The 24,563-nt window shown below is 46.2% G+C and overlaps 1 long non-coding RNA gene across 1 annotated transcript in view; it reads right to left on the reverse strand.

The window, feature by feature from the left end:
• The window catches only part of LOC117044425, a 62,484-nt gene that overhangs the window by 15,411 nt on the left and 22,510 nt on the right, over positions 1-24,563 (reverse strand). Inside the window, exon 2 of the long non-coding RNA XR_004426290.1 lies at positions 1,893-2,042. This is a non-coding gene — a long non-coding RNA (uncharacterized LOC117044425). The remainder of the gene's footprint in view (positions 1-1,892; positions 2,043-24,563) is intronic.

Consider the following 24,563-nt stretch of genomic DNA (forward strand, 5'->3'; position numbering starts at 1 on the left):
ATCCTCTCCTTTTCATGTTATTTCCTCCCCCCCCCCACACACACACAGTTCCCATGGTGCAACGTCGGCATTCTGTCCCACTTCAACACACTATCCCTACTGAGATTGGCTATTCTTGTTTCCTCCTAGGTCAATCCCCAAATGTGCACTCCAAGAAAGCTTGTGTTCCTGAACAGGGCTGCTTTTTCAGGAAGGCAGTTTCTTTCTTTCTTTCTTTCTTTCTTTCTTTCTTTCTTTCTTTTGCAATTTTGAAAATATTTTTTATTTGATTTTACAAGCGTTAAATTATAACAATACCAAAAAACTTACCCACATTTAGAGATTTCTCTGAATCACTAGACTTTTCCCCACCCCCTCCATGGGTCTCATTGTCATCATTTTCAACTGCACGTTGTTTCATAGTCCATATTTTTCCATCTGTCCATATTATCCATAGTAATGGTTCATTCCAAGTGTTATTAAAGTCCTGCTAATGTTTTCATCCGCTTACAGCGGCCTCCTAATCAGGAAGGCAGTTCAGGGGTAGCTGCAACTTCCAGAATAGCCCCTTGCCATAGCTGTCAAGTTTCAAATTTGAAAATAAGGGATCAGCAGTCTCACCTATCCCGGGGACAGTCACATGTCAGTGGTGGGCGGAGCCAGAAGCAAAAGTGGGCGGAGCAGCAATGTAAACTCCAAGTGGAGCGGAGCAAAGAGGAGGGCAGCCAGCAAAGAGGAGGGCAGCCATGTGCTCTGCGCGATGGAGCCCCATCGTCTTCTTGTCTGATCCCATCAAAACAGGACAGGAAGCAGCAGCTGCTCAAAGGCAGCCAGGCTCCGCCCGCCAGCTAACCCTATTGGCCGGCTGAGGGGCTCGGCGGCAACGGATAGGGGCTGATGCAGGGGGAGGAATACACCCCCCTGTGAGCACGGGAAACGGCTCCCACTTGCTTTGAGGGCTGAGGCTTTTCTCTCCAAGTAGGCGAGGTCTTCCCACCCAGTCCCTGCCCAGCAGGGGAGGAGCTGCTTCCATTAAAACAGGAAATTTAAGGGAAATAAAAAATAAGGGAAACTGCTTGAAATAAGGGAGAATCCCGGGGAAAACGGGATACTTGACAGCACTGCACCTTGCTTGTCTTCCAACTAGCTGTTACGTTTGGAGCCAAGGAAGAAGGTATGGAAAATGGGTGGTGGGTGATCCTGCTACCCCCCAAATCTAAATTGGCATTCCCATCAAAATGTAACAAGCAATGGCAAAAGGTTTCAGGGGCGGGGGGCCCACTTGGCTGTTATTCCTCCTGTTCAATCAAAAATTACTTCAAACAATGGAAAACTGCCGTGGGAAGTCGAGGTTATTGTCCAAAGTCACTGGGCCCTCCAGGGTGCAGTTCCCCATGGTCTCCGCGTTCTGTTCAAAGTCGTGGTAGGTGGGATCTAATGAGCTCTGAAGCAGGGAGGAGGAAGGAAAGGAACAAAAGGAGAAGGAGTTTCGTAGGAATTCAGCCTACTGCAGACCCCAGGAAGCAGTCAGGCCAGCTCATAAGAACACCAGTAACCTCTATTTATCACAGCAATTTCAAGCCCAATGAATATAAATGAGCCTCCATCTCTCCATGAGAAGGAGGAAAAAGTTATCACCAAAATAGCAGGGCTAAAAGGCGATCAGTAGAAACACCCTGCAAAATTCACCCAGTTTTCACTAGGCGAGAGAAGAAAAGCTACGTTCAGCAACAACACCTCACCACCTTATCCCCGAATGTCATGCTCTCTCCCACTTCTGCACTTCTGAAAAATCCCATGGCAGCCTATGTAATTGCCAGCCTTATACCTGCAGCCATGAGGACTAGAAACATTTATTTAAATTGGGGGGCGGGGGTAGCTGGTATGAGAAGAACACAAAGAGCTCTACATACCTTGGTGTATTAGTACTCAAAAGTGCAGAATGGACAGCCTGCAACCCGGAAAGAGCCTCCAATCTGTCCACTGGGTGAGACACTGGAAAAACTTTTAATACCCAGATTTCCCACCAGAAACAGGATTTTACGGATTATCAACAGGATCACCTGCAAGAAGAAGAAGAAGAAGAGTTTGGATTTGATATCCCGCTTTATCACTACCCGAAGGAGTCTCATAGCGGCTCACAATCTCTCTTTTCCCTTCCTCACCCACAACAAACACTCTGTGAGGTGAGTGGGGCCGAGAGACTTCAGAGAAGTGTGTCTAGCCCACGGTCACCCAGCAGCTGCATGTGGAGGAGCGGAGAAACGAACCAGGTTCACCAGATTATGAGTCTACCACTCTTAACCACTACACCACACTGGAAGAGTAAAAAAAAAAAAAAGGAGGGAGAGAGAGAGAGACAATGAAGGAAAGATAGAAAAAGTAGTATTCTCTGAAGTTAGTTGATAGGCAAACACATATATGGATGGATAAGCACATGGCAACTAGAGTTAGCACTTGGGCGTCTTTAACAGTAATGGAAGAACACGGTGGAGATAATAATGGCCTGCGGAATAGAAAGATCCACCATTTCGCCAATGGATCCATTTCTCAATGGCGAGGATGAAGATCCAAAAGTATTAATACACGCTTAAGATGCAAAGCAAGCCACAAACGCTGGGCAAGAAAACATTAGGGCAAAAATAAACCGTTCTAATGAAAACTGTACTTTTAAAATATGTTTAGCCTGGAGAAGAGGAGATATGAGAGCCATCTTCAAAAATCTGAAGGGCTGCCCCACGGAGGATGGAGCAAGCTTGTTTTCTGCTGCTCCGGAGGGCAGGACTCGAACCAACGGAGTCAAGTTACAAGGAAGGAGATCCCAACTCAACACCAGGAAGAACTTTCTGACGGCAAGAGTTGTCCGGCCGTGGACTCTCCTTCCTTGGAGAAGGTTGGATAGCCATCTGTCAAGTGGATGCTTTAGTTGAGATTCCTACATTGCAGGGGGTTGGACTAGATGACTCTCTGGGTCCCTTCCAACTCTACAACTCTGTGATTCTAAATTGTAACCATCTCTCCCGTTCCAGGAAGGAAAGTGCCCAGTTTGGAATTTTATTTATTTATTTTTTAATGCTCTCTCACACATGCGCTCCCTTCAGCTTCATGGAATGAGAGTTTCTTTCCCATTATACACATTAAAGAAAATCTCCCACACATTGTGCAAGTATTTCCCTCCACCGATAAGCCACTCCTGGATTTCCAGTATTTAACACAACAGCCAATCTAGCAGCTGTTGAAAGCATGAAAACTAAATCTACATTCCTTTGGGGAATTCTCCCTTCTGTATCTCCTAGCTCAAAATAACTGATAAGCAAACTATGCAAACTGATGGCGCCGTGTGCCACAGTGGGGAGAGCAGCTTTTTCAAACAGAGAAACGGGTGACAAGTTGCGGGGAAGGGTCCCTCCATCCTATACCTACACTCCTGAGACAACCGCCTCTTCCTGCCCCAGAGTCAGGCTAAGAAATAAGGGGGATAGGGAAGTGGTAAGCAGTACGAAAGCACATCGAAGTGCAAGTAGATAAATAGGTACCGCTCCGGTGGAAAGGTAAACGGCGTCTCCGTGCGCTGCTCTGGTTTGCCAGAAGCGGCTTAATCATGCTGGCCACATGACCCGGAAGCTGTACACCGGCTCCCTCAGCCAGTAACACGAGATGAGCGCCGCAACCCCAGAGTAGGACACGACTGGACCTAATGGTCAGGGATCCCTTTACCTTTTAAGCAGTAGGGGAGGGGGGCATTCAGCATCCCTGCCCACCTCATCCACTGAAGTTACAGAACATCCCTGGGTGCTGTTTCACCCTCTTTTACTTATAATGAGCACTTTGACAGTGTGTGTTTGTGTGTGTGCGCACAACAACTCCAATTAGATTTTAAATATACAAAGATAGATAGATAGATTTATTGTCACGGTTCTCAACCAGCACAAATATACAAATTTATTTATTTCCTCGTAATTTTTGCAAATGTTGAGAAGCAGCCTATATTCCGACACAAGCCATAATGTGTAGCTCTGGAACTCCCTGCCTATTGACATCAGGTCTTCACTGACCTCTTTTTCGGCGCCTGCTAAAATCGTTCTTGTTTAGACAAACATACCCAGACATGTATAATGCTGGTGTATGCTTTAATTTGCTTTGAGTTTATTGCTGGTTTTATCTTTCGAAAGTTTGAAAGGGTTGCTTCTACTGATAATTTTATAGTTTTATTCTCTTTGTAAACAGCTTTGAGAAATTAATTGATTATTATTAATAATAATAATAATAATAATAATAATTTTACAATCCATCAGTTTGTAAATTTTATGAAATAAATTCAAATAAATACTCTTCCTGAAGTCCAAATGAGAGCTATAGAATGCCGTAGGAGCCCGTTAGCAGGTTCAAGCAGTGCTAAATTTCCTTCTCTGATTTCAGAAACAACACGTATCCATTTGTTCCTTTCTCTGGAAGCTCCTCTTAATACTAGAGACGTATCTCTGATTTAATCACAGTTTCATAACAGAAGCCAACGCCCAATCCCTTTTTATCCTATTTCAGCATTACTCCAGTAAGTGCATGGGAGCAGGCCATGCCTTTGACAGTGGACGCATCAGTTTGAGGTCTTTAGATTAACGGTGGCAAAAAGTCCCCATATGTTTAGCCAGCCCACAAAGCGCCCCCCCCCCACAAGCCAGAAGAACTGGTATTAAACGATGAGTCAGAGAACAGGCAGGCAACAGGCTCTGACTGCAACAACAAAAACCCCAGCAAAATGCTAGGAATTTGGAGAGACAATATTTACAGCTGTATGTACTGTGTTAGAAAAAGGGGCTGGGGTGTTTGACGCACAAATCGCTGAGCCGGCAAGCAGAGGACAAGCATTTTTTTCTTTCTTTCTGAGCAGAGACACAATCCATCAATCACCGCAAAGGCCCATCCACAGAATAGAGGCAATACCCTGGCCTCAGAATCCACTCACCACATCTAAAAGGAAAAAAAGGTAAAGGACCCCTGGACGGTTAAGTCCAGTCGAAGGCGACTATGGGGTTGCAGTGCTCATCTTGCTTTTCAGGCCGAGGGAGCCGGTGTTTGTCTGCACACAGTTTTCCAGGTCATGTGGCCAGCATGACTAAACCGCTACAGGCACACAGAGGACTGTGACAAGTGCCAGAGCATACGGAAACGCTGCTTACGTTCCCGCCGCAGCAGTACCTATTCATCTACTTGCACTGGCATGCTTTCAAACTGCTAGGTTGGCAGGAGCTGGGACAGAGCAACGGGAGCTCACTCCATTGTTGGGATTCGAACTGCCGACCTTCCAATCTCCATTGTTGGGATTCGAACTGCCGACCTTCCAATCGGCAAGCCCAAGAGGCTCAGTGGTTTAGACCACAGCACCACCCGCGCCCCCACGTCTAGAACTGTTTTGCCAAGCGACAAGAGCAGAGATCCATTTTTCAACCCGGGGGTTTTACAATTTATTTCTCATCGCCTTTGCAACCAACTGGATTTGGACAAAGAGCTAGCGCAGACTGCTTTAGAAGGATAAGCTCTGAGGGGAGGGAGAGAGGAAGATTAGGAGATTCGGTTAGGATTGAAAAGTTCAGAGCTACGGAAGCCCAGCCTTTCCCAACCTGGTGCCCTCTGTATGTTTTGGACTACAACTTCCATCAGCCCTGGCCAGCACAGCCATGTGGTTTGCTGGTTTCTAGATTTCCAAGCTCTGCTACTAGCCCAAACCCTCCCTCGAAAGCTAATCAACTGACCCCAGCGCAGAGAGTTGTTGATGGGACTGCTAAGCAGAGCTTAGTTGCACAGCGGGTATGAGAATGCCAGCCGGGATTCTTGCTTTCTGTTTCAGCCCAGTTTCAGATGCTTGATCCGTTGCTAATCCCATATATATATATATAAATATAAATATATATATATTGTTAAAAAGCCTCTTGACCCAATTGTTTCCTTCCACCTTACAACAGCCCTTGTAATCCTGAAACGATGGGAATGCGCTGCGAACTGCTTCACTTTCCAATAAGGAGCAAACGAATCCATCACTTTCCTGGGTGGCATTTACTCCTCTCCCTCTGCCCTACAATGAGATCAAATCCTTGCTTCTTTTCTCTGGCTGCCGGCAAACTAGAATTAAGACCGCCCACATATTCTGCACAATTGAAATCTGAACAGCCTTTATTTCACCACGCAAGATGTCCTCCATTGGCTTAGTTCAGCGTCCTTCACCCGAAATCAAAACTGCACGTTCCATTACTTCATAAGGGCTAGAAGCCTACCGGTAATTTAAGGAAGAGACCAATGTGCTGTACAAGAGCTGGGTATGCTTAGCCTGGAAAAAAGGAGACTGAGAGTAGATGTGATAGCCATCTTCAACTATCTTAAGGAAGATGGAGTGAGCTTGTTTTCTCCTGCTCTGGATGGTAGGACTCGAACCAACGGCTTCAAGTTGCAAGAAAATAGAGTCTGACTAAACACCAGGGAAAACGTTCTGACAGTGTATCTGAAGAAGTGCGCATGCACACGAAAGCTCATACCAATAACAAACTTAGTTGGTCTCTAAGGTGCTACTGGAAGGAATTTTTATTATTATTTTGTTTCAACGTCCTGACAGTAAGAGCTGTTCAACCATGGAACGGTCTCCCTCGGGAGGTTTTTCGCTGGAGGTTTTTAAGCAGAGGTTGGAGGACCATCTGCCATGGATGCTGTAGTTGAGATTCCTGCATTGCAGGGGGTTGGACTGGATGACCTTCGGGGTCCCTTTTCAACTCTTCAGTTCTATGATTCTATGGTATGGTGGTCAGAGTGGCAGACAAAAGCTGGGAAGCTTGTTCCATGCAGCCATGAAGTTCACATGGACCATTTACGCACTTTCAGCCTAGTTGGTTGTTGGATTATCCCTCAGCTGCCCTTCCAACATGCCAGACCTGGAGAGTAGAAGCTGCCACCCTTTATTCCCCCTTCCCCATATAATACCGCAACAGCCGCCTTCTTCAATGAGCAGGAACCTTCTCCAATCCATCATTTTGGCATTCTTTATTTATAAAATCATTTACACCACACCCTAAAAAAATATTTTAAAAAGGTCCTCTAGGCAACTCACAACCATAAAAATACAAATGCAATAAAAACAGGGAGCTTCAAAACAGAGTCATTAAAACACAATCAAGCAGAAAAGGGGAATCCAAAACAAACTCAAAAGCCAGGCGGAATAGAAAGAGGCGTGCGGCACCCGACCCCTGCAAGGACCACGAGAGGCGTTTCCTCCTCTCCACCTTTGGTGCAGCTTCCCTCTTGCACAAGACCTGAACACAGTCGTACCTTGGATCCCAAACACCTTGCGACTCGAACGCCGCAAACCCAGAAGTGAGTGTTCCGGGTTGCGAACCTTCTTTGTAACAACCCAAATGTCCGACGCGGCTTCCGATTGAGTGCAGAAAGCTCCTGCAGCCAATCGGAAGCTGCGCCTTGGTTTTCGGAAGTCGAACAGACTTCCGGAACAGATTCCGTTCAAGAGCCAAGGTACAACAGTATCTCACACAAGGGTCATTCATCAAGTCTGATGCCAACCTGTAACAATGCAACTCCTCTAATAATAATAATTTATTATTTATACCCCGCCCATCTGGCTGGGTTTCCCCAACCACTCTGGGCAGCTCCCAATAGAATATTAAAAACACCATAAAACATCCAACATTAATAACTTCCCTAAACAAGGCTGCCTTCAGATGTCTTCTAAAAGTCAGATAGCTGCTTATTTTCTTGACATCTGATGGGAGGGCGTTCCACAGGGTGGGCGCCACCACCGAGAAGGCCCTCTGCCTGGTTTCCTGTAACCTCGCTTCTCGCAGGGAGGGAATTGCCAGTGTCCGGGCTGAACGATGGGGGTGGAGACGCTCCTTCAGGTATACTGGGCCAATGCCATTTAGGCCGTTTAACTTCTACTTGTGAGAAGTGGGGTAAAAATGGCCAGGAAAAGGGAAGAATTTCGTCACCCTGTGCTTTGCCTATATAAGGAATCCCGCTTATTCCATGTGCCATAATGGGAATCCTCATTTCCCTTAAGGGAGTTTTCCAACACCAAGGACTTTTCTCCCCTTTCCCAGCTTCTGCTCTTCCTTTTAGGCTTAAACCTTCCTTGGGAAAACTAGAGGCTGCGCAGCAAGAATCCATCCTCTGCCAACACTTCTCAGGGCACTCAAGGGTCAGATTTTGTCCTTTTTTTACAAACACACACAAGCATCTAAGAACAAAGACAAGAAAGGATTGGAAAGGAACATGGGAAGCAGTTCAGTTCTGCGTTTCTGGGGCTCCTGGGTTTCCAGTTGTTTGGGCTTTGCTAGTGCAAGCAAACAGTTTCGGCATCAACACCACCTACAAAACATATCCAGACAACATCCCCAGCAGTTCAGACCCAAGCGGGGTGAACTGCAGCAGCACCCAAAAGAGAATTATGATAGAAGAGGAATCAAATCCCAGAAAGAAATCGTGGAACTTGTTGTTATTTGTAAAACACAAAGATAGGACAGACAATGAAGAAAACCTAACATTTAAGAGAAGGGCTGGCTTGCAATCTCTGTTGATGTAAGGGAATATCTGGATTTGTGTGTGAGAGAGAATCTGAAGCAGGGGCGTACCCAGGATCAAAACTAGGGGGGGGCAAGCCATGGTCGTCCCCCCCCCCCGTTTTCCCAGAGTTGTCGACCTTTTGGCTGGCGGGGTGGCATGACATGGGCCCAGGACTCCCGTGATGCAGGGGGGAATAACCAGAGGCGTAGTAAGGTTAGGTGCAGGGGCATCTTAAGCATATCCGGCGCCGGAGTACAAAGATCCCTCCGGAGGGCCCCTCCCATTTCCCACATCATACATTCAACACACATTTAAAGCACATGATTTCACCCAGAGAATCCTGGAAACTGTAGCTTCCCACTCACAGAGCTACAGTTCCCAGGATTCTCTAGAGGAAGTCACGTGCTTTAAATGTGTGGTCTACTCTAGAACTGGCGTCAGCGGCTGAACATCTGCTTGACATGCGGAAGGTCCCTGGTTCGGTCCCTGACATATCCAGGTATGCTGGAATAGGACTGCATAAAAATCCCAGAGGGCTGTTGTCAGTCAGTGTAGACACCATGGAGCTAGGTAGGCCAGTGATACAACTCTGGTTAAGTTATCCCTCTATAAAAGTAATTTTTCATTTCCTCAGGTCATGTGTCCCTTGTTAAACTGGCAGAAAAGGAGGGGCCCCACCCATTTTTTGCACCTGTCCTGCCCACCACTAGTATGCCACCCCTGAGAAATGGCCCTTCATGGAAAAGGTTACCCATTCCTGGTTTAAACTACCTTGATATGTTTTATGAGTAAAAGTAATCCTAGCTTCATTCCAGAATTACAGTATCTGATGTTTACATAAACATTTTGGAAACAGATTTGTCAGGGGTTGGCTTCATAATTTCTCAAACTTTTTGGAGTCCTCTGTCCATAGGAAGCCCAAGTGAGCTAGTAGTATTTACTCAAGTTTGCTTGGCATTCTTCTTCCTCACTTACTGGAAAATTAAGTGTCTTCCTTGTATTTTTGAAGTAAAAGGTAAAAGGTAAAGGACCCCTGGACAGATTAAGTCCAGTCAATGGCGACTATGGGGATGCGGCGCTCATCTCGCTCTATAGGCCGAGGGAGCCAGTGTTTGTCCGCAGACAGCTTCCGGGTCATGTGGACAGCATGACTAAGCTGCTTCTGGCGAACCAGAGCAGTGCACAGAAACACTGTTTACCTATTTAACTACTTGCACTTTGACGTGTTTTCGAACCACTAGGTTGGCAGGAGCATGAAAAAAAATTGGATTAAGCAAATAAGAGAGCCAGGGAAGTATAGCAGTTAAGAATGTTGGGCTAGGTCGGACCTGAGGGAGGCCCAGGTTCAAATCCCCACTCAGCCAAGAAGCTCATTGCATGACCTTGGACCAGTTGTCCTCTCTCAACCTTGCCAACCTTGCAAAGTTGTTACAAAGATGAAAAGAAAATCATGTTTACTTCCTTGGACACCTCGGGGGAAATGGAGGAGTATAAATGTAGTAAATAAAGAAAACAAGCAAACAAACAAACAAACAAATATGGACTGTGTTACTGGAAAGGTACTTTTCCCCAAGTCAAACCATCTAGCTCAGTACTGCATACACTGACTGGCAGCAGCTCTCCAGGGTTTCAGGCAGGGGAGATTCTTAGCCGTACATGCAGATGCCAGGGAGGAAAATTTGGGTGCAAGGTGTTCTAACCACTTAAGGGGATGACCCTCCCCTTAAGACATAGATACATTGGAAGCCACATTATGCAAAATCAAACTCTTGGTCCATCTAGCTCAGTATTGCCCACACTGACTGGCAGTGGCTCTTCAGGAGTCTTTCCCACTTCCCAGCCCTAACTAGAGATGCCAAAGATTGAACCTGGGACCTTCTGCATCAAAGCAGATGCTCTGCCACAGAGCTATGACTCCGCCCCCTGCTTTATTTGCAGATTAAATAAATAGCTGGAATGTTGGGAATTAGAAAAAATGAAACAACCAGTTATTCCCAGCCTAGCTGGTGGGGGGGGCACTCCAGCCATCCTTAGGGCCATTTGCCCCTCTACCCGCCTTACCCAATTCCTCCTTCCCTACCTGGCTGACTGGGGAGTGGACTCCACTCTGCCAAGGGGGGATGCCACAGAGGTTGGCACCCTCTTCCAACAGAGCCAAGTTTGCTCATCTAGTCTTCTCTTGTTTCCCCCACCTGGCATGGACCTGGGCTGGGAGGGATGAGATGGAGCTTTACTTCCCTCCTTCCCCTCCCTCTTTGATTCCAGGTTGTTGGGAGGGGGTTTTCCCCAATGCATTGCCTTTTTAACCCTTCTCTGGCCCCTTCAGCCACAGATTCCTATGAAGGTCACTATGTAGCATCTTGGTCAATGCTGAGGTTCATGGACAGGAATTTTGAAGTCGTTTTTATATCTTGCAAACCCCGTTCTGCCCTGTTATGCCTTGTTCCTGCCCCGCCACTGTTCCACCCGTTTTGCCTTTAACCAGGTCCAAAAGGATCTATGAGTTGGCAATTGCCTGAAATGGTCTCCGGCTGTAGAGTTTCACAATATGAGTATTTATTATCATCGCCAGCCCACCTTTTATTATTTTCACAATATGAGTATTTATTATCATCGCCAGCCCACCTGGGAAATCCTTCCCAGGAAAGTAACATTTTTAAATGCAGTGAGAAATTCATTTTAAAAAAATAATAAAAATTCCTTCCAGTAGCACCTTAGAGACCAATTAAGTTTGTTCTTGGTATGAGCTTTCGTGTGCATGCACACTTCTTCAGATACACTGAAAAAGAAGTCACCAGACTTGAATGCAAACTTGATAAAGACTTGAAGGCAGGAAAGTGGAAAACAAAGGGTTAAATGCTGCTGGGCAAAACAGCAACTAAGGAACAGGGAGAAGCCACAACAAGGAGGGTCTTAACAACAAGGTGGTTTTAACACAGCAAAAGGCAGGGAGGGGCTGAACAACAGTAATTGCTAGCGGCAGGTAAAAGGACGCTGCGAAACACCAACCCAGGAGATATTTTTGCTAGCGGTAGAAAAGCAGGGATTTTAAACAACTCAGAAAAAGGGGGACAGAGGGAAACACCAACTTCAGAGCAGTAAAGTAACTTTAAAAGGGGCGAACCAGAGGAGTTGGGGTGAAGGAATGACAGACAACACAACGCCAGGAACAGGCAAGCCCTCCAAACGTGTTAATATTCCCAGAACACAGGGAGGGAGGGAGGCGTGAGAGGGAAGAGCGAAGCCTGACGCAGGGGCAAAAGCACAGTGAGCAGAGCCGTCCCCACAGCAGCCCGCCGCTGTGAGCGCGCTCCTCCTTGCCTCCGGGACAGGAGCTGCCTTGGGCAAGGGGGGGGGGGCAAAGGGAGGAACTTGGGCGGCAGGAACAGCAGCCTCCTTCTCCGCTCCTCTCCTCCTACCCCGCTTCTTCCTCAGCCTAAATGGACGCGCCGGGCAGCCCGGGATGCGGCTTCTCTTGCCCGGCGCCGATCATTTTTGCTTCTGGGGGGGGCAGCTGGCTTCTAGGGGGGGCAGCTGCCCCCGCCTGCCCCCCCTTCGGTACGCCCATGATCTGAAGTTTATAGGCCTATTGTAGGGTTTTTCGTTGAGTGAAAATTCACTTAAAGCAAAAATTCAAGGTGCACTTTGTAATCCTTTTGGGAGCAAACCATCTGAGAATTTTCACAGCATTTCGCAAGAGTTTTTTTTTGGGGGGGGGGGGTTGGTTCCTGGTTTTTAAAAACACTCTGTAAAGCTGCAGGGCCCTTGGAACAGGTCTTGCTTCCAGGCTTCCTCTGGGGAAACAGTCGCACAAGTTTAGGATATTTGTGCTTCTTTAAGTTCTGTATTTGAGGACCATTTTCTGCCTCCCCATTTCCAGCCACTCTCTGAAGACTGGAGAAGAGACCCTTTTTTAAGAATATTAGGGGGGTGGGCAGGGGAAGGACTAGACCTTGTGAAAAGTGAACATAATATTTTAGCTGCAGTTCATTCATTTTCAGCTTTGTATTCTTGTTATTAAAAAAGTGTGCCTAGACATTCCGTTGTTGCGCCTATAAACCTAGATTTTAGGTGCCATTTAGCTCTTAGCTTTCATATCTCAGTTTCTGACATTGATCCAGTGGCTCAGACATGTATTTTCTTTGTCCAACAACTACTACATGATCCTTTCAATGGGAGATGCCAGGGACAGAACCGGGACCTTCTGCATGCAAAGCATTATTATTATTATTATTATTATTATTATTAATAATAATAATTAGATTTGTATACTGCATTATGCCCACCAATCTCAGGGTGGTTCACAACACAAAATCACTATATAAGAAACACAAAACATCAGCTATGTGTCCAAAGTAGAGCTCCTACCACAGCTGTGCACCCCATTCACTTGCAGCTCTGGCAGGGAAGTTAGCCCACCAAAACACAGAGAGAGCTTGAAAATGAGCAGTGATTCCCCAAACCCATCCCTGCCTAGCAATCAAACAGTAAGGTGGCAATTCCAGTCTTTTTGGTCTTCTAAGACATGGGTGGCGCTGTGGTCTAAACCACTGAGCCTAGGGCTTGCCGATCAGAAGGTCGGCGGTTCGAATCCCCGCGACGGGGTGAGCTCCCGTTGTTCGGTCCCAGCTCCTGCCAACCTAGCAGTTCAAAAGCATGTCAAAGTGCAAGTAGATCAATAGGTAGTGCTCCGGCGGGAAGGTAAACAGCATTTCCGTGCGCTGCTCTGGTTCGCCAGAAGCGGCTTAGCCAAACTGGCCACATGACCCGGAAGCTGTACGCCGGCTCCCTCGGCCAGTAAAGAGAGATGAGTGCCGCAACCCCAGAGTCGTCCACGACTGGACCTAATGGTGAGGGGTCCCTTTTTGTTGTTGTTCAGTCGTTCAGTCGTGTCCGACTCTTCGTGACCCCATGGAGCAGAGCACGCCAGGCACGCCTATCTTTCACTGCCTCCCGCAGTTTGGCCAAACTCATACCAGTCGCTTCAAGAACACTGTCCAACCATCTCATCCTCTGTCGTCCCCTTCTCCTTGTGCCCTCCATCTTTCCCAACATCAGGGTCTTTTCTAGGGAGTCTTCTCTTCTCACGAGGTGGCCAAAGTACTGGAGCCTCAACTTCAGGATCTGTCCTTCCAGTGAGCTCTCAGGGCTGATTTCTTTAAGGATGGATAAATTTGATCTTTTTGCAGTCCATGGGACTCTCAAGAGTCTCCTCCAGCACCAGAATTCAAAAGCATCAATTCTTCGGCGATCAGTCTTCTTTACCTTTACCTTTAAGAAAAGTCAAAGTCATGGGGGCTAGGCCTACCTATCCATGGACATCCATGGACATTAGCCATGAAAGTGACTATGGAGCCTCCACATTCAGAGGGCGCGTACCTCTGAATATCAGTTGCTTGGCTATTGCCTTCATGCAACACGTTTGTGTGGACTTCCTGAAAGCATACAGTTGGCCACGGACTGTGGAGAAACAAGTTGCTGGATGATACAGCCATGCCCTTGGGTCTCAACTCAAAAGAAATCCATTACACAGCCCCGAAAGTGAGATTTAGAATTCCACCCTGTGGCTGTGCACATGTACTTTGCGTGAGATGCACCACCGCCGACAGAGTACAGCATCGTTTTTAAAGGGGCGTTCAGCTTGTCTTGCCATTTCACACAGATAAACCAATTGCAGGGACACCAGGCAAGTAACACACACACACACACACAGAGGAAATCAATATGTTGGTATTTTTACACAGTGCTCACGGTGTCCCTGGAACCTCAAAAATAGAGCAGTTTTCTTTTTAATTTAAAAAAAGCCCTTTACACTCAGGCCCTGCGTTCTTCACAGACGTTTCTGAAGATGTTAAAAGCGTGCAATTCTGTGTTGGAGGCAGATGCATCATCCTTCCAATTTAGGCTTGTTAAGCAAGGCCCAGCTGTTCAATAGCTGGCAGCCAGTATCTGTCCCATTTTCAAAATCATGACTCAAGATGTGCTGATTTACACAGTGCCAAGGTGAACAGGAGAAGAGAATGGCTAAGGAAGAGACAGACCCAAATATGTAGCTACATTCCTTATAGACGGGAGGACTCTTGCCTTCGCAACTGAACAAATGTACTGAGAGAGCGCAGAGATGGGTAGGTGCAGAATTCAATACCTTGAGGATCTCAGCTTTTTAAAAAGCAGGTTTCTAGTCCCTAAGGATAAAACGACAGACCTGAAGGTATGCAGGCAATGGCCTGGTTTGCACATAGCCATGGATTTATAGAATTGTAGAGTTGGAAGGGACCCTCAGGGTCATCTAGTCCAACCCCCTGCAATGCAGGAATCTCAACTAAGGCACCCACAGCAGATGGCCACCCAACCTCTGCTTAAAAGCCTCCAGGGAAGAAAGGTCCACCCCCTTTATTAAACCATGATTTAGTATTATATAATGATGTTTTTAAGCAGAGGTTGGAGGGACATCTGTCATGGATGCTTTAGTTGAAATTCCTGCATTGCAGGGGGTTGGACTAGATGACCCTTGGGGTCCCTTCCAACTCTACAATTATATTATTTAAGCACAGCACAGCCACTTAACTATGGTTTAAAGTTGCTCACTAACCCAAGTTTGTAATTTCAAAACCTTAGTTAAAATACAAACCATAGTTTGGCATTATCAGCCACTTGCAACCAAGCGAAGATGCCCGGGCGTCAGGATGGCACCTGACATCTCCACCATCTGCAGGTGCATGCCTGGGGAATCATTGGGTGTGTACTATTTTCACACACTGGCGACACATCCTGCAGAATTCTACCCGGGATATTTTATCTGCACAATCAGAACGAATTTCAGGAACCAAAAAGTCACATTGCAAAATACAAGTTTTGAGCCGTCTGGCCCCCAAAACGGCAACTAGACAGTCTCTTTTGGCGATTGTAACCCTGGTTTAAAGGAGCCATTTGGTGCCTAGCTTATATATCTGAGCTTCTAACACTGTTCACCTGATTACTACAAAAAAAGCAGTAGGCAGTCCATTGGAGATGAAGAGTTTGGATTTGATATCCCGCTTTTCACTACCCGAAGGAGTCTCAAAGCGGCTAACATTCTCCTTTCCCTTCCTCCCCCCACAACAAGCACTCTGTGAGGTGAGTGGGGCTGAGAGACTTCAGAGAAGTGTGACTAGCCCAAGGTCACCCAGCAGCTGCATGTGGAGGAGCAGAGACGCGAACCCGGTTCCCCAGATTACGAGTCTACCGCTCTTAACCACTACACCACACATGCATGTAGAGATGGGAACTCTACATGCAGAAAGTGGTGTTACAGGAGATGCCCGATCAATACAGGCCTAAGAGAGGGTGACTGTTCTGTCCTTCACCAAATCAAAAGCTCACCGAGGCAAACCCCCTTTGCCTTGTAAACAGGACTTTGTTTCTGAAAAGACCTTGGGGGTATTTACATTAGCATTTAAAAAAATAAAAATACAGGTTGCTCTGCTGCGAGACAGCCAGACAACCTTCTGAGTGCAAAGGCCATCAGGGGAAACTAACCAAAGACGTGTTAGAAGATGTTTTCCTTGACACCTAAGAATCAAAATTTCTACAAAAGCATCATCCCATATTGGACCACGTGGCCTGGCAGATGCTCACAATCCAGGCCAAGAGGCCAGGAGTTCTCCACTGTTCATTTCCAGCATCAGGTAACTGAGATGCCTACTGAATCTCTCTCAGCATGGAGATTCCATCTAACTATTGTGGTTAACTGCCAAAAAGCCAGTCCTCAGTGGACCTGCTTTATCACCCTGCGGCAGTGAATTCCATAATACAATAAATAAATAAACTTTATTACGGTCATAGACCAGCAAAAGAGAAAATAAAACGATAGTACATAAAATAAATATTTCTTAAATATCGTCTTTTAATTCCATAATACATTTTTAATCCACTTTTTAAAAGTCCTGTTTTTTTTAGAATACCGGTTTACTGGGTTTTACTATACTGTTTTCTTGTTTTGCATTTCTGTATAGCCCTCAAGAGATTTTTTTTTTAAGCGTTAAGCTGGTTAAAAATGCTTTTGAACAAAAACCAGCAACTAAAGTCCCCTCTGCCTAATGTGAACCAAGGACCAGTCTGCCGCAAACCGGATGCCAATCAGTTGAACGGGGGGGGGGGGGGGGTTGTAACGTGGGGATCGTAATTCAGCAAGTGATTTCAGCTCTGACATTACGGGCAGGAGAGAGCTTCTTCATGTAACACTCTTTATTCAGACAAACAAGACTGGGGAACTGAGGAGAGGGATGCTACATTTATAGGGACAGAAAGACTGGCTAGAAAGGATGCATTTTGGAGGGAACATTCTCAAGCAATCACAAAGCTGCCTTTTGGTGGGAACCAATAAGACTGAGGATCCAAATGCAGCAACTTGAATGAACCAATAGTAGCTGTTCCTTCTGGAACAGGAAGGCAGTTACTTTCCCCTAATGTGAATACAGACAATAGTAATACAGATATTATAACCCTTGAATCAATACACAACGGGGGGTGGCTCAAGTTCTGGGACCGTGCAGGTGGGAGAACATTTTTGCAAACCTTGGCCATAGTCCCCCTCGCCTTAATCATCTTTTTTTTCCTTCCAAACGACAACAACAAAAGAACACAAAAACAGCCTGCTCCGCGTCAGGTCAATGGCCTGTTTAGTCCAGCATTCTGTTCTCACTGTGGCAAACCAGATGCCCACGAGAAGCCTGAATGCAGGATCTGAGCATTCAGAGGCACATCCAATGGCAAGCGCTAGCATTCAAAGACTATGGCCCTGTCACCAGCAGGAAATCCCACACACACACACCCCACACACACACCCGCCTCTACCCAGTAGAGGGTCAGTCTCTCAACTTGCCCCCGCGGGAAGTTTTCATAACATTGGTAGCAGTTGGCTGGTTTCCGAACATCGGACCTCTGATTGACTTCTGCCTGATGTTTATCTGCCGGCAAAGAAAGCAGCCTTAAACTGTGTGTTTCGTTCCGGGGGAGTTATTTCGTGCTGAAGACGGCCGTTTCCCGCTGTGAGAAGAAGACGCGTTAATTGGACTGTGAGTAGCCGGACTGATTTACGAGGCAATAAACCTCAGAAGGCTAGGTTTGTTTGCTTAAATTGCTTTCTGAAGACAGAGAGTGAAAAGCCTGCTTTTTCGCCAATATGGCAAAGGATAGCAAGCAGAGCAGCAGCTCCCTTTGTCCACTTCTCACTGATGAAAATTATCAGACATGGCGTATTAAAATGGAAGCTGTGCTTACCAGGCAGAATTTGCTTGATGTGGTCACTAATGCCCCTCCACTGCTCCCTGGCCCTCGATGGCTGAACAGGGATAATCAGGCGAAGGCGACCATTGTTTTGCATCTTGACCAATCTCAGTTAATACACGTCAGAGATTTGGTCCACGCTAATGATTATTGGGTTGTTTTGCAAAATGAACATTTAAGGATTGCGGCAGGAAGTTCCATGCTGCATTTCCAACGTCTCACCAACCTAAGGCTAAAGGAGGGAGACAATTTGCGTTCGCATCTTAACCATATGAAAGAATTAAGAAGTGAACTCGCACAACGCAACGTTCAATTGAACGAAGATGTGTTTTGTTTCATGGTTTTGAATAGCCTCCATGCCGGTTATAGTGCTATTGCATCACAGCTAGGAGCCCAGGATGCTCAAAACTTAACCGTTGCCAGAGTCTTCTCAACTTTGCTAAATGAGCAAGATCGTTGTGCTGCTCAAAATGAGGCTAATGGAAGGGGGAGTGAAGCAAGAGCGTCCTCAACCCCACCTAGTGGTCCAACTGAGCATGTGCAAGCTCTTAAAGTCATACGCTGCACAAACTGTGGAATGAGAGGACACAGTTTCCAGACCTGCAGAAAGCCCAAGAAAGGATCTAACCAACAAGCAGGTGGATCTACAGGCAAGGCGCAAGCCAAAGTCTCCAAAGGGCGCACAGTTGCATTGCTTACACAAGGCGTGCAGGAGCAGGATGACATTGACATTGACCTGGCTTTTGTTATTGACTCAGCTGCCAGTCACCACATGACCGCAAACAAGCGTTTATTTAAGACTTTTAAGAGGCTGGACTCCACCGTGTCGCAGGTGAGTGGAACACACCTGAAATCGACTGGAGTTGGAACTGTTTATCTTCAGAGTCTCCAGCTATCTATAAGCAACGTTCTCTATGTGCCAGAAATTGCCTACAACCTGCTAAGTGTACCGCAGCTTACCGAGAAGGACTGCGAGCTCAGGCTGCGCAAAGGACTGTGCACAATTTATAAGGATGGAGAAGTTATCCTTACAGCTCAGAAGAACAAAGATGGACTGTTTTTAATGTCTTTTGATTTTACTGACTGTTGTTATGATGTTGTTGACTCTTATTTTGCAGGTGCTGCTAAGTCCAAGGAGACTACCAAACAGCCACGCAGAGAAAAGGTCACAAAATGTTTCCAGCAGGTTTCTGCTGATGTAATAGGACTTTTGCCACAATCTAGAGGCGGAGCTACCTGTTATTTATTGCTGTCTGATCATTTCTCTAAATTTTCTTGGATTTACACTATGAAAAGTCCGCAGCAAGTCTTGGCCAAGTTCACTGAATTTTGTGCTAAGATAGATTTCATGCATGATGGCAAAATTGAATGTTTGTATACTAATCAATTACCAGTGTTTGATTCACAGGAGTTCCAAGAGTTCCTAAGTCAACATTGCATTCGGCACAAAGTTGCCGTCAGCCAATCATCGTGGAACAATGAATTGTGTGTTAAGATTAACACAATACTACGTGAGGGTATGCAGGCGCAATTGCTAAGTGCAAAGCTGTCTGACCAGAATTGGGCTGAAAGCCTATCTGCCTTCACTTATGCTTGGGTCAGGAGTGTTCCAAAAGGAATGGAATGCTCACCTTATGAGATACTGTTTAACAGAAAGCCTTCTGTTAAGCATCTTAAGGTTTTTGGTTCTCAAATGTGGGTGGAATCACTTGAAGGTGCAACCATCCAAGGCATTTTTATGGGCTATGAGAAAGGTCAATACAGAATTCTATTGCCTTCCTCAAACACAGTAATTCTTACTCAGGAGGTAGAACCTACTGTAAAGCCGGAGACACAGATTCTCCAAAGCTTTCCCATTGATGTCAATACATATGAGGATTCTGACACCAGCAGTAGCAGTGCAAGCTCAACCACGGCTAGTTCCGACACAGGTGAAACTGTCATTGAGAGAACTCATGCTATGACCAGGCCATCTACAGATGATGATGTGCTAGAATCTTTAGAGCCACTGTTTACAATTGGTAAAGTTTCTCCAAAAAGTCCTGTTCAGGAGAAACTCAGCAAAGAAGATCTACATCTTGTGCGTAGATCTGAGAGAGTAACAAAGGGTCAGGCGCCCAAACGCTACTCCAAAGAGTTTGCAATCTCAGCTGTTGCAAATGTAGCTGTAGTTTGCGCTCAAAACAGAGACACTCAGGCTCACCTCACAGATGTGAGAAAGCCACAGCAACAGGTTGCAAAGTTCAACACTGTTTCTGCCAACACACACAGAGCAAGTGCTCTGGTCCCCTGGAGAGTTGGATATCAAAGGCTTCAACTGGTAGAACCAGTTTCAGAGAGTTCCAAGGATGGAACAAAGACATCAGATTCATACTGTGTATATGATAACTGTTTGTTTACTTCTGTTAATAATGCCTTAACTTTCGCCGCTCTCACATTGTCTAATATCGGGGGAGGATGTTGTGATATTATGACATGACGAGCTGCGAACGCTGCAGCAAGGTCACAAGACTCAAGAGTCATGTTTCCTCTCTGTGGGAATTACACTGGGCATACCAGCTCCCACACATGTGATGTCATTGTATTTTACTATTGTACTTTCTTCTTTCTGTTTTGCATCAGGAGGTGCAAGATGCTTTAAGACACAGCTCTGAATTATGAGCTGCTACGCAGAGACATTCTGCTCTAATTCTACAATAAAGTAGATCTTAGCCAAATGGCTTGTGTATGTTGTTTTCAAGCTGGGAACAACTGCATATTACATTGTGCCCCTGGACTCTAGGAGCCAGAGGGCACGGAAGCTTCGTCCGTCTTGGGGGTCAGTCTCTCAACTTGCCCCCGCGGGAAGTTTTCATAACACTTTCACCCCCGCCTGCAACTCTGGGGCTCATCGCACTCCTCCTAGAATTTCTTTATGACCCCCTAGGGAGCTAACAGACTCTGGCAAATTGACATTCGCTTGCCACTGCCAGGCTATGAATATACTACAAGCTGACACCAATAGAGCCCCAAATTACGACTCTGCTTCCCAACTGCAGTAGACAGACATGGTTAGTTAGCAGCATCTTGCATCAGCAAGTTTTCAGCCAGCCCGGGGCTTTACCTCTGTCTGCACACAGCCTTTTCTTAATAAGTCCCCACTGGTTTGCCCTTACATAGCATCCTTCACCCTGAAGGACACGAAGTTGTTTTCACTGTCTGGGGTGCAGGATAGCACCAGCTGCTCTGCACACACATAACACCACCTACCACCAACAGGTGTTATCTAGGAGAGTCAGCAGTGGTTCTCAACCTTTTTTTCTCTGGCCCACACTTCCAGAATAGAAATTTGCAAATGTCACACTGAATTTAGTTATTCATTTAAAAAAAATACATTAGAAAACAAGAAGAAAACGGTGCTTGATCTATAACAGGCATGTCCAACAGGTCAATCGTGATCTACTGGTTGATTGCGGGGCGTCCCCGGTCAATACTAGTCGATCGCATGATGCTGAGCGATCTCTCCCCCCGCCCCCCGCCAAGAAAAGCTCAACAACTCAGGCCTGATTTATAGCACAGAATACACCTGCTTTATAATACGACCATGAGACATCCAGAAAGTATAAAATATTGCAGCTAAGTAAGAACACGAAGCATTCCCAAAATGTAATATTTTCCCTGAATCTTTCTGCCACATTTGGCATCCTCTCCCGACACACAACAGGGTTGGTGGACTCTGGGAGACCAGGGTTCGAATCCCCACTCAGCCATGAAGCTAGTTGGGTGACCCTGGGACATTCGTCGCCTCTCAGACTAGCCCACCTCACAGGGTTGTTGTGAGGATGAAATTGGGGGGGGGGAGAGAACCACGTACACCGCCTTGAGCTTCCTGGAAGAAAGGCAGTATAGAAATGTGATAAATCGATAAATTGCAAATGGGGACATGAAGGGAACCAAGGATGAGGAAGAGAGTGGTTTGTCCAACACAAACCAGTGGCATTCATGAAAAGGACAAGACTGAAACCAGCGGCTTCTTAATTCGTAGCCACCGTGTTCAACAATGAATCATAAGAACATGGTAAGAGCCGGCTGAACTAGGCCAATGGACCATCTAGTCCAGCATCCTGTTCTCACTGTGGCCAGTATTCAAAATTCGCCAGGCGCATTTTGCACCTGGCTATCAGCCACTTGCAACCAGGTAAAGATGCCCGGGTGCCAGGATAGCGCCTGACATCTCCACCACTTGGAGGTGTATTCCTGGGAAATTTTTGGATCTGGACTGTTTTCACACACAAGCAGAACATCCTGTAGAATTCTATCTTATACAGTGGTTCCGCTCCTTCCTCCTGGGCCGTGTCCAGAAAGTGGTGGTGGGGGATGAGTGTTCAGACCCCTGGGCTCTCACTTGTGGGGTGCCTCAGGGTTCTGTCCTCTCCCCCATGCTTTTTAATATCTATATGAAGCCGCTGGGAGAGATCATCAGGGGGTTTGGGCTGGGTGTTCATCAGTATGCGGATGATACCCAGCTCTACCTCTCTTTCAAATCAGAACCAGTGAAGGCGGTGAAGGTCCTATGTGAGTGCCTGGAGGCGGTTGGAGGATGGATGGCGATTAACAGATTGAGGTTGAATCCTGACAAGACAGAAGTACTGTTCTTGGGGGGACAGGAGGTGGGCAGGTGTGGAGGACTCCATGGTCCTGAATGGGGTAATTGTGCCCCTGAAGGACCAGGTGCGCAGCCTGGGAGTCATTTTGGACTCACAGCTGTCCAAGGAGGTGCAGGTCAATTCTGTATCCAGGGCAGCTGTTTACCAGCTCCATCTGGTACACAGGCTGAGACCCTACCTGCCCGCAGACTGTCTTGCCAGAGTGGTGCATGCTCTGGTTATCTCCCACTTAGACTATTGCAATGCGCTCTACCTGGGGCTACCTTTGTAGGTGACCCGGAAACTACAACTAATCCAGAATGCAGCAGCTAGACTGGTGACTGGGAGAGGCCGCCGAGACCACATAACACTGGTCTTGAAAGGCAGGCAACAGGGAGAGGAAACATTTAAAAACGAATGGGGAAAATATAGGGAATATTTAGATAAGATATGCAAACTGTGAAAGATTGGCATACAACTCAAGGTGTATAAAGTTTATGGAAAATGTATTGTAAATTTTTAGTTTACAAGCGGAATTATTACTATATGAGAGATCTATAAGTCATAGAAGTGAGATTTGGTAAATAAAAGGAAATAGGAAGAAAATCGACGTGCGAATTTCAGAAATAAGATATAAAGAAGACATAACATGAAAGAAAGGAAGTCTATAGATATAGTTTGGAATTCTATGTTTTTATATGTTAATATTTCATTTTGTATTCATTAAGGTTTTGAATGTAAAGTTTTATGTTTGGTATTTAATCAAAACTAATAAAAATTATACTCAAAAAAAAAAAAAAAAAAAAACACTGGTCTTGAAAGAACTACATTGGCTCCCAGTATGTTTCCGAGTACAATTCAAAGTGTTGGTGCTGACCTTTAAAGCCCTAAACAGCCTCGGCCCAGTATACCGGAAGGAGCGTCTCCACCCCCATCGTTCTGCCCGGACACTGAGATCCAGCGCCAAGGGCCTTCTGGCGGTTCCCTCACTGCGAGAAGCAAAGCTACAGGGAACCAGGCAGAGGGCCTTCTCGGTAGTGGCACCCTCCGTGTGGAACACCCTCCCATCAGATGCCAAAGAGATAAACATTTGACATTTAGAAGACATCTGAAGGCAGCCCTGTTTAGGGAAGTTTTTAATGTGAGACATTTTAATGTATTTTTAATATGTGTTGGAAGCCACCCAGAGTGGCTGGGGAGACCCAGCGAGATGGGCGGGGTACAAATAAATAAATCATCATCATCATCATCATCCATATTTTATCTGCTGAATCAGAATGAATTTCAGGAACCCTGAAGTCATATTGAAAAATACAACTTTGAGCCGTCTGGCCCCAAAATGGCAACTTAGGCATTCCGTTTTGGCAACTGTAGACCTGGTTAAAAAGCCACTGGGCACCTAGCTTAGTTTCTAACTGTCAGTGGCCAACCAGATGCCTGGGGGGGGAAGGACCCACAAGCAGGGCCTGAGCACAAGAGCCCTCTCCTCTTGTGTGGCTTCCAGCAACTGGTACTTGGAAGCATTCGTGCCTCTAACTGTGGAGGCAGACAATAGCCATCAAGGAATAATCACAGACTCGCAGAAGAGTAAATTGAGCTAAGCAAGCCAAAGAAGAAATACGCTGAATTATTCCGGCTGCCATGTTTATTGTGCATGGAATATGCGCAGCCCAGGGCCGAGATGTCTTTAAATCCAGCCCTGCAGAAAAAGGAAGCTTTTAGCCAAATACCATCAGGGGCAATGATAAAGACTGGTGCCTGCTTTACCTGAAGACTGTAAATCTTTACACGTCAAAAGCAGTGTTGCTCGTAAAGCATGGTATTAAATATTTCCCAGCCCACAGCGCTGCAGGGCTAAGTGCTCGTCTCTGGGCTCTGCGGGGGAAGCAGAAAACTGGCCCGTCGCCCTCAGCCGGAATCATGCCTCAACAGTACAGGAGCACGATACAAAAGTTCACTTTACTGCTTCAGCAAAAGCCAGTTGCAAAAAAAAGGGAATACTTTCTCAGGGATGAAATTAAAGTGAAATGGACTCTTTTCATGTTTGTCAATAAGGAGAGCGTCTAGCTTTTTACGCAAAACGGCAAAAGGATCTCACAAGGAGCCGTGAACTAGCTTGGCCTCTCCTTTCAC

The sequence above is a fragment of the Lacerta agilis genome, chromosome 3 (genome assembly GCF_009819535.1).
Source record: "Lacerta agilis isolate rLacAgi1 chromosome 3, rLacAgi1.pri, whole genome shotgun sequence".
NCBI classification, from domain to species: domain Eukaryota; kingdom Metazoa; phylum Chordata; class Lepidosauria; order Squamata; family Lacertidae; genus Lacerta; species Lacerta agilis.